This window comes from Pezoporus wallicus, unplaced genomic scaffold (assembly GCF_028554395.1).
Source record: "Pezoporus wallicus isolate ANWC-B61680 ecotype Strahan unplaced genomic scaffold, APGP_CSIRO_Pwel_v1 contig_3486, whole genome shotgun sequence".
NCBI lineage: Eukaryota > Metazoa > Chordata > Aves > Psittaciformes > Psittacidae > Pezoporus > Pezoporus wallicus.
The window spans coordinates 3,667,148-3,681,318 of record NW_026642292.1 but is presented as its reverse complement, the minus strand read 5'-3'; positions in this window follow the sequence as shown (position 1 = coordinate 3,681,318).

The window sequence follows — 14,171 nt, the reverse complement described above, 5'->3', positions numbered from 1 at the left end:
ACTGAACTTCCCCTGTGTGAGTTTAAACCCATTACCCCTTGTCCTATCTCTACAGTCCCTGATGCAGAGTCCCTCCCCAGCATCCCTATAGCCCCCTTCAGATACTGGAAGGCTGCTATGAGGTCTCCACGCAGCCTTCTCTTCTCCAGGCTGAACAGCCCCAACTTTCTCAGCCTATCTTCATACAGGAGGTGCTCCACTTCCCTGATCATCCTCATGTTCCTCCTCTGGACTTGTTCCAACAGTTCCATGTCCTTTTTATGTTGAGGACACCAGAACTGCACACAATACTCCAAGTGAGGTCTCACAAGAGCAGAGTAGAGGGGCTGGATCACCTTCAACCTGCTGGTCACTCTCCTCCTGATGCAGCCCAGGATATGGTTGGCTTTCTGGGCTGCAAGTGCACACTGAAGCTGGCTCATGTTCATTTTCTCATTGACCAGCACCCCCAAGTCCTTCTCCACAGGGCTGCTCTGAATCTCTTCTCTGCCCAACCTGTAGCTGTGCCTGGGATTGCTCCAACCCAGGTGTAGGACCTTGAACTTGGCATGGTTAAACTTCATGAGGCTGGCATCGGCCCACCTCACAAGCGTGTCAAGGTCCCTCTGGATGGCATTCCTTCCCTCCAGGGTATCAACCGAACCACACAGCTTGGTGTCATCGGCAAACTTGCTGAGGGCACACTCAATCCGACTGTCCATGTCACCAAAGATGTTCAACAAGACCGGTCCCAACACCAATCCCTGAGGGACACCACTCATTACCCATCTGTGCTTGGATATTGAGCCATTGACAACTGTGTGCGGCCATCCAGCCAATTCTTTATCCACCATGTGGTTCATCCATCAAATTGATTTCTCTCCAGTTTAGAAACAAGGATGCCATGCAGGACAGTGCCAAGCACTTTGCACAAGTCCAGGTAGATGACATCAACTGCTCTACCCCTATCCATCAGTTTTGCAGCTCCGTCATAGAAGGCCAACAAATTCGTCAGTGTCGTGGTTTAAGCCCTAGCCAGACAGCTTGTTCACTCACTCCCAGCGAGTGGTGCCGGGCTGACAGCAATCGAGGCCCTCCCCCCCCCGGGCTCTCCCCTTCCCTGATCCTGTGAGGAATGGGGAGGAGGATCGAACAAGTGCAACTCCCATGGGTTGAGACAAGAACAGTCCAGCAACCAATGTACAACACAAATCACCACCGCTACTACCAACGACAACAATGATAAGAGAAAATAACAAGGGAAGAGACTACAATACCACCGGCCAAGAAACAAGTCCCACCCGGAAGCCCGTGTCCTTCTGGGTAATTCCCAGTTACCCCCCACCCCGGGCATGACGTGCTGTGGTATGGAATACCTCTTTGGCTAGCCTGGGTCTTGCGACCCGTCTCTGCTTCCTCACGGCTTCCCCTCCTCCCTGGCAGAGCATGAGCCTCACAAAGTCCTTGGTGAGGGTAAACATCACTTAGCAACAACCGAAAACATCGGTATCACCAGCACTGTTCCCAGGCTGGAAGTCAAAACACAGCACTGCACCAGCTACCACAAAGGAGAAACATGACTGCTACTGCTGAACCCAGGACATTATCCACCCCTTATTCCATACCATTCATGTCATCCTCAGATCCCACATTTTCAATACACCATCACTCTCCCACATATATACATCCATATACATACAGACCTAGAGAAAAAGATCATTTTCTTAGTGCATGGACCAATCCCTATAATGCTGCCGAGTCCATTCGGTCCATGATGTCAGGTTCCATCTCTTGTAACAATCTGTCAGGGCAGGAAAGGCTGTGTGCAGTATTGGATCGTTGCCTGCTGATGTTGGTCGTTCCTTTACTGCAGAACTCATCCGGTTCTATCAAAGTTCATTCTCTGTTGGGATGATGGTTGGAGGGAAGTCAGGGCTAGTCGCTGGTGAACTGGAGACATCTAGCTGATGGGCTATAAAAGTATTACACAGCAGGCAATGGCATACAATTGAGTTCACTGGCTGTTTTCCCCTAAAATCAAATCCCCTTGAGGTATACATCGGACTTCCCCATCTTCCCGCATTACCCACCAAGTATATCCAGGTCCCTGAGCAAAAGCAATCCCACAAGTGGGTTTGCCTTTACCTGAAGCAGGAATAACCCAGACTGTCTTCCCCAGCAAATTCTTCATATGCACCATGGGAACTTTGTCCCCCTCTACAGTATGTGAAAGTTCTGACTGGGCTGGGCCAGCCCTGTTGAGAGATCCTCTGGTGTTGACCAACCAGGTGGCCTTTGGTAAGTGTGTATCCCAATGTTTGAAAGTTCCCCCACCCATTGCTCTCAGTGTAGTTTTTAACAGCCCATTGTACCGTTCGATTTTCCCAGAGGCTGGTGCATGGTAGGGGATGTGATATACCCACTCAATGCTGTGCTCTTTGGCCCAAGTGTCTATAAAGTTATTCCGGAAATGAGTCCCATTGTCTGACTCAGTTCTCTCTGGGGTGCTGGGTGCCACAAAATCTGTTTCTCAAGGCCCAGGATAGTGTTCCAGGCAGTGGCGTGGGGCACAGCGTATGTTTCCAGCCACCTGGTGGTTGCTTCCACCATGGTAAGCACATGGCGCTTGCCTTGGCAGGTTGTTGGCAGTGTGATATAGTCAATCTGCCAGGCCTCCCCATATTTATACTTCAACCATCGTCCTCCATACCAAAGAGCCTTTAACAGCTTGGCTTGTTTAATTGCAACACGTTTCACACTCATGAATAACCTGGGCAATAGTGTCCATTGTTAAGTCCACCCCTCGATCACGGGCCCATCTGTATGTTGCATCTCTGCCCTGATGGCCTGAAGTGTCATGGGCCCACCGGGCCAAAAATAATTCACCTTTATGTTGCCAATCTAAGTCCATCTGAGCCACTTCAACTTAGCCGCTTTATCCACTTGTTGGTTGTTCTGGTGTTCCTCAGTGGCCCGACTCTTGGGTACATGAGCATCCACATGACGTACCTTCACCACCAGGTTCTGCACCCGGGCAGCAATATCTTTCCACAGTGCAGCAGCCCAGATGGGTTTACCTCTGCGTTGCCAGTTGCTCTGCTTCCATTGCTTCAACCACCCCCACAGGGCATTTGCCACCATCCATGAGTCAGTATAGAGATAAAGTACTGGCCACTCTTCTCATTCAGCAATGTCGAGGGCCAGCTGGATGGCCTTCACCTCTGCAAACTGACTCGATTTACCCTCTCCTTCAGCAGTTTCTGCAACTCGTCGTCCAGGACTCCATACAGCTGCCTTCCATCTCCGATGCTTTCCCACAATACGGCAAGACCCATCAGTAAACAAGGCATACTGCTTTTCACTTTCTGACAGTTTATTATATGGTGGGGCCTCTTCAGCACGCACCACCTCCTCCTCTGGTGACATTCTGAAATCTTGGGCCTCTGGCCAGCCCATGATGACTTCTAGAATGCCTGGACAACTGAGATTTCCTATTCAAGTTCGTTGTGTAATTAGTGCAGCCCATTTACTCCATGTAGCATCAGTTGCATGATGTGTAGAGGAGACCCTGCCTTTGAACATCCAGCCCAGCATGGGCAACCAGGGTGGCCAGGAGGAGCTGTGCTTCAGTGCCAATCACTTCCGAAGCAGCTCGAACCCCTTCATAGGCTGCCAGTACCTCTTTCCCAGTTGGGGTATAGCTGGCCTCAGATCCTCTGTATCCCCGACTCCAAAAGCTGAGGGGTCGACCTCGAGTCTCCCCTGGAGCTTTCTGCCAGAGGCTCCAGGTAGGACCGTTCTCCCCAGCTGCAGTGTACAGTACATTTTTTACATCTGGTCCGGTCTGGACTGGTCCAAGGGCTACTGCATGAACTATGTCGCGTTTAATTTGCTCAAAGGCTTGTTGCTGCTCAGGGCCCCATTTAAAATCATTCTTCTTCCGGGTCACATGATAGAGAGGGCTTACAATCGAACTGTAATTTGGGATGTGCATTCTCCAGAACCCCACTGCACCCAAGAAAGCTTGCGTTTCTTTCTTATTAGTTGGTGGAGACATTGCTGTTATCTTGTTGATCACGTCTGCGGGGATCTGTCTACGTCCATCTTGCCATTTTATTCCCAAAAATTGAATCACCTGTGCAGGTCCCTTGACCTTACTCCGTTTTATGGCAAAACCGGCTTTCAGCAGGATTTGGATTATTTTCCTCCCTTTCTCAAAGACTTCTTCCGCTGTATCGCCCCACACAATAATGTCATCAATGTATTGCAGGTGTTCTGGAGCTTGCCCCTGTTCCAGTGCAGTCTGGATCAGTCCATGGCAAATGGTAGGGCTGTGTTTCCACCCCTGGGGCAGTCGGTTCCAAGTGAACTGGACACCCCTCCAAGTAAAAGCAAACTGTGGCCTGCACTCTGCTGCCAAAGGAATTGAGAAAAATGCATTGGCAATATCAATCATGGCATACCACTTGGCTGCCTTTGACTCTAGTTCATACTGAAGTTCTAGCATGTCCGGTACGGCAGCACTCAATGGTGGTGTGACTTCATTCAGGCCACGATAGTCTACTGTTAGTCTCCATTCTCCATTAGACTTTCGCACTGGCCATATGGGGCTATCAAAGGGTGAGCGGGTCCTGCTGATCACCCCCTGACTCTCCAGTCTACGGATCAACTGATGGATGGGAATCAGGGAGTCTCGGTTGGTGCAATATTGCCGCCGGTGCACTGTTGTGGTTGCAATTGGCACTGGTTGTTCTTCGACTTTCAGCAACCCCACAGCAGAGGGATCTTCTGAGAGACCAGGCAAGGTGGACAGCTGCTCAATTTCCTCAGTCTCCAAAGCAGCAATACCAAAAGCCCATCGGTACCCTTTTGGGTCTTTGAAGTACCCTCTCTTGAGGTAGTCTATGCCGAGGATGCATGGAGCCTCTGGACCAGTCACAATAGGGTGCTTTTGCCATTCCCTCCCAGTCAGGCTGATTTCAGCCTCCAGCACAGTCAACTCTTGGGATCCTCCTGTTACTCCAGAAATATAGATGGGTTCCACCCCTTGACAGCTTGATGGCATCAGGGTACACTGTGCACCGGTATCTACTAGAGCCTTATACTTCTGTGGGACTGATGTGCCAGGCCATCTGATCCACACAGTCCAGTAAATCCGACTGTTCCCTACCTCCACCTGGCTGGAGGCAGGGCCCCTCTAATGGTCATCACAGCGTTGGACACTTAAGTCATGGTAAAAGGAATTATTCTTCCTTATCACAGGAGCTGGAATAAAATCAGCTCTTCCACTCCATCTGGGAAACTGCTCACCAGAGACTGAAGCCGTAGCTCTCATGGGACGATCAGTCTTGGCCCTTGCTCCCCTCTTCAGTTCACTCACCCGTTCCTCCAAAGCTGAAGTAGGTTTTCCATCCCACTTTGTCATGTCTTCTCCATGATCCCGCAGGTAAAACCATAGGGTAGCCCGTGGCGTATACCTCCTGTATCTCCTCTCTCGAACAATAGGACGCCTTTTGTTAATAGCTGAGACGTGTGTTGGTACACGTGAGGAGCTGGATAAATCAGTTAGATCGCCCCTCAATTGTCTGAGGTCCTGGGACAGTTTTTCCACAGCTGAGATGATGGAAGGGGTGAGATTGTCTTCGAACTCTCGGAGTTTATGAACCATTTCATCCACTGTTAGTGGTACTATGTCATTCCAGGTCACTGTTGCCAATGAATGGGCATATGATGACGATGCATTCCATGTAAGTTTTCGCCACATGGGTTGTGTACATTCAACTTCATCTGGATCTATGGGTGTATCCCCGTTATTTGGCTTGATGTGATAGAGCATCTCTACGATGGCTGATTCCCTCAGAGACTGGATGCCTTTGTCTGTAGTAGTCCACTTGGCCGAACGACTCGTAACATCGTCCTTGTACGGAAACCTTTCTTTCACAGCTGCCAAGAGCCGCCTCCAAAGACTGAGGGACTTTTTCTCTCTTGCAATTGTTTTGTCAATTCCCCCTTCTCTAGCAAGTGATCCCAGCTGCTTGGCTTGTGTACCTTCTAGTTCGTGACCATCGGCCCCATTGTCCCAGCATCGGAGTAACCAGGTGATGATGTGCTCCCCTGGTTGACGGGTAAAATCTTTTCGCATATTCCGTAGCTCGGTTGAGTTCCGAGCTCGAGAAGTTACCTCTTCTTCTTCGTCATGTGATGATGACTCCTGATCAGATTCTAGACCGGGTGATGAATTCATTGTTCCTTCATCTTGCTTCACCCTTCTTGCCTCTTTTTTGCTTTTTCTCTTGCGTACAGGGGCAACCGATATTGGTACGAATTGGTCCTCTGGTTTGGTTGCAGTGATTATCACTGTGGTTTGAGTAGCAACTGTACTTGTCACTGGGGGTGGTGCAGCTGCTGTGCTTGGAGCTGGGGTAACCGCGCTGTCTGTTGCAGTTGAAGTTTGAGCAGCTGCTGCACTTGCCACTGGGGTACCTGCGCTGTTCATTGCAGCCAAAGTTCGAGTAGCGACTGTACTTGTCGCTGGGGGTGGTGAAGCTGCTGTGCTTGGAGCTGGAGTAGCTGCACTGACTGTTGCTTTGCCCTCAGATCTGCCTTAGCATGCTTTCCAGGACAATCTGCTCCATGATCCTGTAAGGTACAGAGGTGAGACTGACTGGCCTGTAGTTCCCTGGGTCTTCCATTTTCCCCTTCTTGAAAATGGGGGTTATAATTCCCTTTTTCCAGTCTCCAAGAATTTCACCTGACTTTTCAAATCTGATAGACAGTAGCTTAGTAACTTCATTTGCCAGCTCCTCCAGGACCTGCGGATGGATTTCATCAGGTCCCATGGACTTGTGCACATTCAGGTTCCTAAGATTATCTTAAACCTGATCCTCTCCTACGGTGAGGCTAAGGCCCCTACATCTGCCTTCTAAGACTTGAGCAGCATGGCTAGAGCGAAGATTGAAGCAAAAAAGTCATGGCATATCCCAGTAGCTGTAGGTACGAAGTTTTTAACATTTTCTTTGCGGTACTCCCCTACATGCAGTTCCAGTCCATAACACTTCCCCACCTCCAGAGGGACCCGACAGCACTGAGCTATGTCCCTTTCGTAGTATGGACTTCTCCGCAAAACTTACATCCTAACAAGCTTACCTTATAGCTTCATAAAAAAGGTATGTAACAATGACAAGCCTGTCCTTTTCTCACAGTATGAGTGCATTGAGTTTTAAAGGAAAAATCTGTCATTTTGTAGCATTCCTACACATGCTGACTTCCTCTGAGCATACGAGACTTCTCCTGTTTCCTTCCTTCTCTATTCAGACCCCACAGCTGTGACAGATACGTTACTAACACATATAGCACATGTGCCACACATCTTTTTATCTTCCCCTCTCCATTTCTGCACCCCTGAAGAGCTGAAAGGCAACAAAGCTGGCTAGAGTCACCAGGATGTATCCAAGGCCCAATCAAAGACTCATGAGACCTGACAGATTTACACAGCTACTGCTCCTCCTAGGTATTGTCACCTCTTTCCAGAATTTTCCATAGCTACATATGCATTTATATACTATAACATCCCAAAAGCCTTCTGGAGCACAGAATTTGCCATGTTAGTTTAATTACTGGCTCAGCTGCAGTGGTCGCTAGTCTAAACTTGATCCAACAACTTACCCAAGTTCATACTATAATATATGGGCAGGGGAACTTCTGACCTCCCAGGAAGCCAGATAACGGAGAGATTGATCTATTTTCATTGAAGCCCACTCCTTTCTCAAGTCAGAGGAAATATCTGTTTTCATTCTCTCTGAATCCTGCCAGGGGAGTGGGAAGGCACATTTTTCATTACTGAGATCTAAAAAATATGACCAATCTAGCTCATTTCTTGGCATACCAAATTTAACCTGTCAGAGTGTTGTATAACACAAGAAGCCAAGCACTGCCCTAGAGCAATAGATTTTTATCTAGTTCCTACTTCAATACGAACTGGATGGCTGGAATATATCCATAAACATTCCATAGCATGATTAGTTACACTTGCTCATTAGCCTAGAAAACAAGTCCTCAGACATTACAACAGGAAAGAATTTATTAAAACCACCCATTTCCTCCACACAGGTGGAACCTGCTCTGTACATTTAGACAGAATCCATTCAACAAGATTGCCTGAACTAGCAGAGATCTTGGCTGGGTGATGGAAGTCCAGTCCAGGACAAGAATCCCTCCCAGTAGTAGTGAACAGTGCCAGTTCTTCTAACCCCAAGAGCAATAAATACGAAAGGCTGTCAACATAAGAAAACAGTTGATCTTCACCAAGATCAGTTTCTTTTCAAATAATTTTTCCTCATAAACTAAGCTATTCAGGAGATGACCACCCTCCAATACCAAAAAAAAAAAAACAAACCAACCAACCATATGATCCTAACGTAATTCTGGTTATGGGAAAGGTATAGCCATGCAAAAATATTCCTAAAACAAACAAACAAAAAAAAACAAAACCCCCCCCAAAAAAAACACAAAACAATTGAATGGAAAACAGAAACAAAAAGACATTAGAATGTGTTGAGAGTAACCAGACTTTTGCTTCAAACATCAAACCCACTCTTCTGCATCAAGACAGTTACTGCTTCCCAGAGGCTGACAGCATACAGTAGAAATTGCACTAATCAGAAATGATCCCTTAATTTCAAGTTTTATAAATTTTAAGTGAATCCCAGGCCACCTATTAGGAGCTGCTTCACTTTTCATTGTCCTGCAGGGGAAAAAAAAAAAAAAAGAAAGAAATTCGAATGGCCCTTACTAACCACTAGATGTCACTCCTCACATGGTGTTCTCATGTTGTTGCGACCTCTAACATTTTTACCCGGGGGAAAAAATCAATAATCACTCTATGGAGAAATAGACAAATGATCAAATATGTCACAAAGCTCTCACAAACACAGCCGCTTTGTAAGCCTGAAATAAACAAAAACAACTAGGTTTCAAATACACACAGGTTAAGGTGTTTCAAAACTGAGGCTTAGATTCAACACCACTTCCAGTTGGAAGTAGTGAAAATACAGTCACCGTAGTTATAGGCACAGACTTAATTTCCAATCTAAACGCTAACAAAGTGAATAACCTGGGTGGAGAGCAACACCTCTCAAGCCTCTGCAGAGTCCATTATACTGCCAGAGTGGGAGCCTAAAGGCTAGTGGAAGCTGCAGTATATGCTTTCTACGATACCCCCTTGGAACAAATTCTCTCCTCTGTATGAATAGATGGCACTGTGTGGCATCAAGCACATTAAATAGGATACCTACAAAACAATGTGAACAATGTGTTCAGATTAGTGAACACAAAACTGTCATTACAAGGATATTAGCAGGTTTCAGCAAACCAGGGGAATAGTGAAGAACTGCACTGTACAATTTGTTAAGGATAGGGCTGGATTTGTTGTAATTTGGCTCTTCAGAATACTTCCTTGCATTTTTTTCTGATCCTTGTTTGTGCCAGCTTTCCTCTAAGCAAGGAGACATATACAGGAAGGAAGCAAAGAGGAGAAAGTCCAGGACATTGGCAAAACAAAAGCAGAGCTGTATTCTAGAACACCTTCATATTGGGAAGTGCATTTTCTTTTTTGAAAGGCCTATATGTTTTATTTCTGGGAAATAGACTGGAGAAAGAAACCAACAATAAAGATCCCACTTATAAATCACTTTAATCAGATAATTCTGTGACTCTGCATCAACCTGGTTAAATTTAGCTCTTCAAAACTCAGTATCTTTTAAGAAACAGGAAGTGTAAGAACACTCTTGAGCTTAAAGCAAAGTGCAAATTAGGACACTACCGCAGCCCCTCTGGTACTTTTCTTATGCAATGTATAACTTGAGTTTGCAGAGACTTGGTCTGGAGAAGGAAATGCTGCCAATTCCTACAACGCTTCTCAAAAAGTTTTGTTCTTTCCTCCACCTTTTCCACTTCTCAGTCAGAGAACTGCTCCCCTCTCATAAGAAATTTTTGGAGTTCTCAGCCATTCTCTACGTTTAGTGTTAGTTTTGCTGATAAGGGAAAAGGTGGGATTTTGCCATCAGGAACACACAACAGCTGCACCTCACACTTCCCATGCTTTCAAAGATGGGATAGAAGGCTAGTGACATTGTACAAACAAGGAAATGCTTCAACACTGCAGAAAGTACACAAAAATGACACCATCTTCAAAATAAAAACACCTTCATGCTGTTGTCAGTTAATAAGCTGGGCACAACAGGACTATGAATTTATTTGCATTCCCAACAGTGAAAAACAAACTAAGCACTTCCTTAGCATAACTAATCCCATTCTAATCAATTATCTCCAGTCCCCAAAAGTCATCTTGTTGTGGGAATTAACCCACTTTCCAAAAAATATTGAAGTCTTTCCAGATGCACAGAATTTTTATTCACACACGGTTTATGCTGCCTAGAAACAAAATTAAAGAAGGTTGACTTGCTGCTTAGGAGGAAACTCACATTAAGCACCTGCTCTGCCAGCGTGATCTTGTCAAAGTCATTCAGGACAAGTTTATATCTCACAGCAGAGAAAGATGCAGAGCTTTTTAAGAAGCAGGCTACCAAGCCAGGAACCCCATGTGGCACCGCACTACTATACACATATGAACCAGTCAGTGCTGGTACATTCAGATAGCATTGCATGCAGGTGGTTCCAATCCAGTTACCCGGATCACTCTACTGAACATACTGCTCTAAGTCAGTGATCATACAGCCTGACCAGGTGCCTTCACCTACAGTAAAAGCACATATTTAAGTTCTCTACCTCGTTTCTTCATTTGCAGAATGGGAAGAATAGCACTTTCACATGTTGCAGGAATGCTGCAAGCACACAAACAAGAAATTGGGGAAGCACAGATAAAACAGAGTATCACAGAGGAGGGAATGCAGCACAGATCTGCAAAAGGCACACTGCACTTTAAAGCTTCTTTAATGAAATAACTTTAGCCCAGGTTTCCAAAAATTAAATAAATAAATAAATAAACATTACCACCAAATGACAAAGTTAAAACTGGAAACATTATGGACCAAGCTGTGAACAGAAAATTGCTCAGGACCAATTTGACTGAGAAAAAAAAAAACAATAAAATTTCTTGAGGAACTACTTTTGCTCTTAAGAAATGCCAGTTTATTGAAATTCCATGAAGAAAAATAAATTTCTGCTAAGAAAGGTTACTCAGGTTCAAGGAGGTTTTTCTGACCAAACCAAAAGGGAGAGGTACAAATTCCTGAATGTACTGACCATCTGCAGAGGAATGATAAGGCAGACAAGTTCAAATTGCATGAGTGACAAGCCTTGGCACAGGCAACTGAACCTAAGGCTCCACATTAAGTTCCCGACCTGGCTAGTCTGGGAGTTGTGTTTTTAGTATGTATAACTGAGTGCTCACTCTGACCCATATAAGACATAGCCCTGAGTCAGCACACTTGTTTGGATGCTAGAAATGTGCATTTAAGTTTCTATTTCACACAAAGCACTGCTGGGATTTGAAATCAGTTCTTCTAAAAACCTAAATAAATACACTGTGTGTTGGTGTATTCATTATCCTGGTTCCACTTAAATCATTCAGAAGCATCTGCTTTACCAGTGTACAATAGGAAAAAGGTTTTATGGGATAGAAGCCTATTACCTCTCCACCTCTAGGAAAAATACAGACAGACAGAAAGGAAATTAAGAATTTTATGATAAAAGAACCTTCCAACTTTATCCATAAGCACACTGGAGAAGTTAAGGAACTCTAAAATCAGGTACTTATTTTCAATTTGTTTTCCACATTTAGTTTGCTAGCGTAGCTTCAAGTTTTAACTCAGTTATGTCTGTTTCACACTCACATAGAAGAAAGCTCTGTTAACTCATTTGTGACTGTTAAAACTGGAGTTTTCCACTCTTCAGATAACAACTACCCTTGACCTTCCCAGCTAAGTCGAATGCTTTATGCCTGTTAGCTGTCAACTACCTTTCACTGAAGTTTGATGTGAAACCAGATCAGTCTATAGTCTTTCTCCGAAGGAGCTAGCTGAAGTTCAGAAACCATTTCTACTTACAGTGCTTTCACTTGTCACACAGGTATCATGATGCTTTTTCTGTTCTTTATTTGGATGAATAAATCTTCAAATGTTTGTTCTGCACACAACCCAAAACTCAAGCTTTTGGTCTCACACCCTGCCTGCAAGCTGGGGTGGCACAGAGCATGCACAAGATGATGGGCTATTTGCTTCCTTTCACAACCCTGAAGCTCCACCCCATGCCCTCTAAAAGTCCCTTTCATCAAGCAGAGGTTTTAAGAAAAAATTAGAAACTCCAAATAAAACAGTCAAATTGTACAGTTCTGATCACCTTCTATAGCCCTCTCCATATTCCAGCAAGTGTTAACCTTTGAGCCTTCTTGAGTCCCAGTTTGTGAATCTCCACGTCGGGTGATGCATGACTAATTTATTGTCCATGTGACAGAACACAGAAGCCATGCCACAATGAGCTGGGCTATGTGACCACTCAACAGAGCAATGATAGAGGAAGATAAATGCAGGAGCTTCACAAATGTTTACTGACATTTAATTATTTGATTGGATTTAAGTCTCCTCTCTCTCAGTTCTGATCTACACAGCAAAAGTAATCAGCATGACTGCATATGGACACCGAAAATGTGTGGAGTCAATACACCAGTCTTTGATGAAGTCATTTCTAGCTGCCCACAGAATAGGGCTATTCTGGTGCTGCTATGACAATCAATCTCCCAGAAAGGCTAAAGGTTACACTGGCTTTGTGATCAAATAACAGAAGCTTTGCTGTTATCTTCAGAGATAGTCCTGATTAGAACCAAGGCAAGATCAGAAACAGGGACAAAGGTAGAATTCGTGCTCTAGGCAGAGATCTACTACAGCATATGCATAGTCCTCAGCAGTATACTGAGCTCATCAGGGTTTTCTGCACAGCAGAGAATTTCATCACACATCTTTGTATGAACAGGCTAAAGGCAGTACACTTGTGAGCTGGAGAAAATTAAACTCAAACAAAGGAATCAGCACACAAACAAAAAAACACCACTTAAAACATGAGCTTCAACCCTCTAACTGAAAGCAGCTTTAAAAAAAACAAAAAACAAAAAACTTTAAAGAGGTACTTCACATAATACTCCAATAATACAATATATCTTGTAAAAAAGGATGATCAGGGAACTGGAGCACCTCCCGTATGAAGATAGGCTGGGAAAGTGGGGCTCTTCAGCCTGGAGAAGAGAAGGCTGCATGGAAACCTCATAGCAGCCTTCCAGTATTTGCAGGGGGGCTATAGGGATGCTGGGGAGGGACTCTTCATTAGGGACTGTAGTGACAGGACAAGGGGTAACGGGTTAAAACTTAAACAGGGGAAGTTTAGATTGGATATAAGGAGGAAATTCTTTAATGTTAGGGTGGTGAGGCACCGGAATGGGCTGTCCAGGGAGGTTGTGAATGCTTCATCCCTGGCAGTGTTCAAGGCCAGGTTGGACGAAGCCCTGGGTGACATGGTTTAGTGGGAGGTGTCCCTGCCCATGGCAGGGGAGTTGGAACTAGATGATCTTAACGTCCTTTCCAACCCTAACTATTCTATGATTCTATTACAACGAAACTTCCATTAACCCACTCTGCCCTGATGTTCCACCCTCATATACACTATTTCATTTAACTACAGTAACTGAAATCCATGAGGCTGTTTGTAGGAGCAATGGTCATTCACGGAAGCTTACTTTACCATCAAGAGAACCCTTCAAATCAGCAAAAACTCTCCCCACCTTCAGCGGTCAATACATTTGGCCACTGATTTTCAGACCATAAGGGATTTCAACAGGTCATATACATTCTTCTCCCTCCTCTCAAAAGCAGGATCAACTCTAAATCACAGAATCATAGTACCATTTAGGTTGGAGAAGACCCTTAAGATTATCAAGTTCAAATGTAATAATTCCTGACTGATGGCTGATGAACAATGCTTGAAGCTTTTGAATGATATGGACTCCATATTTTCCTGAGACTATTTCTTCCAGTCTTTCATTGTCCTTATGGAAAGTTTTTTCTAATATAATTTAATCTCTCTCATTGTATTTTAAACACGTATTACTTCTTTTCCTATATACCCTAGAGAGCAAGACACGCCTTTTTTCAGGGACCTTTTATATAAAGACTGTACCCTCTCAG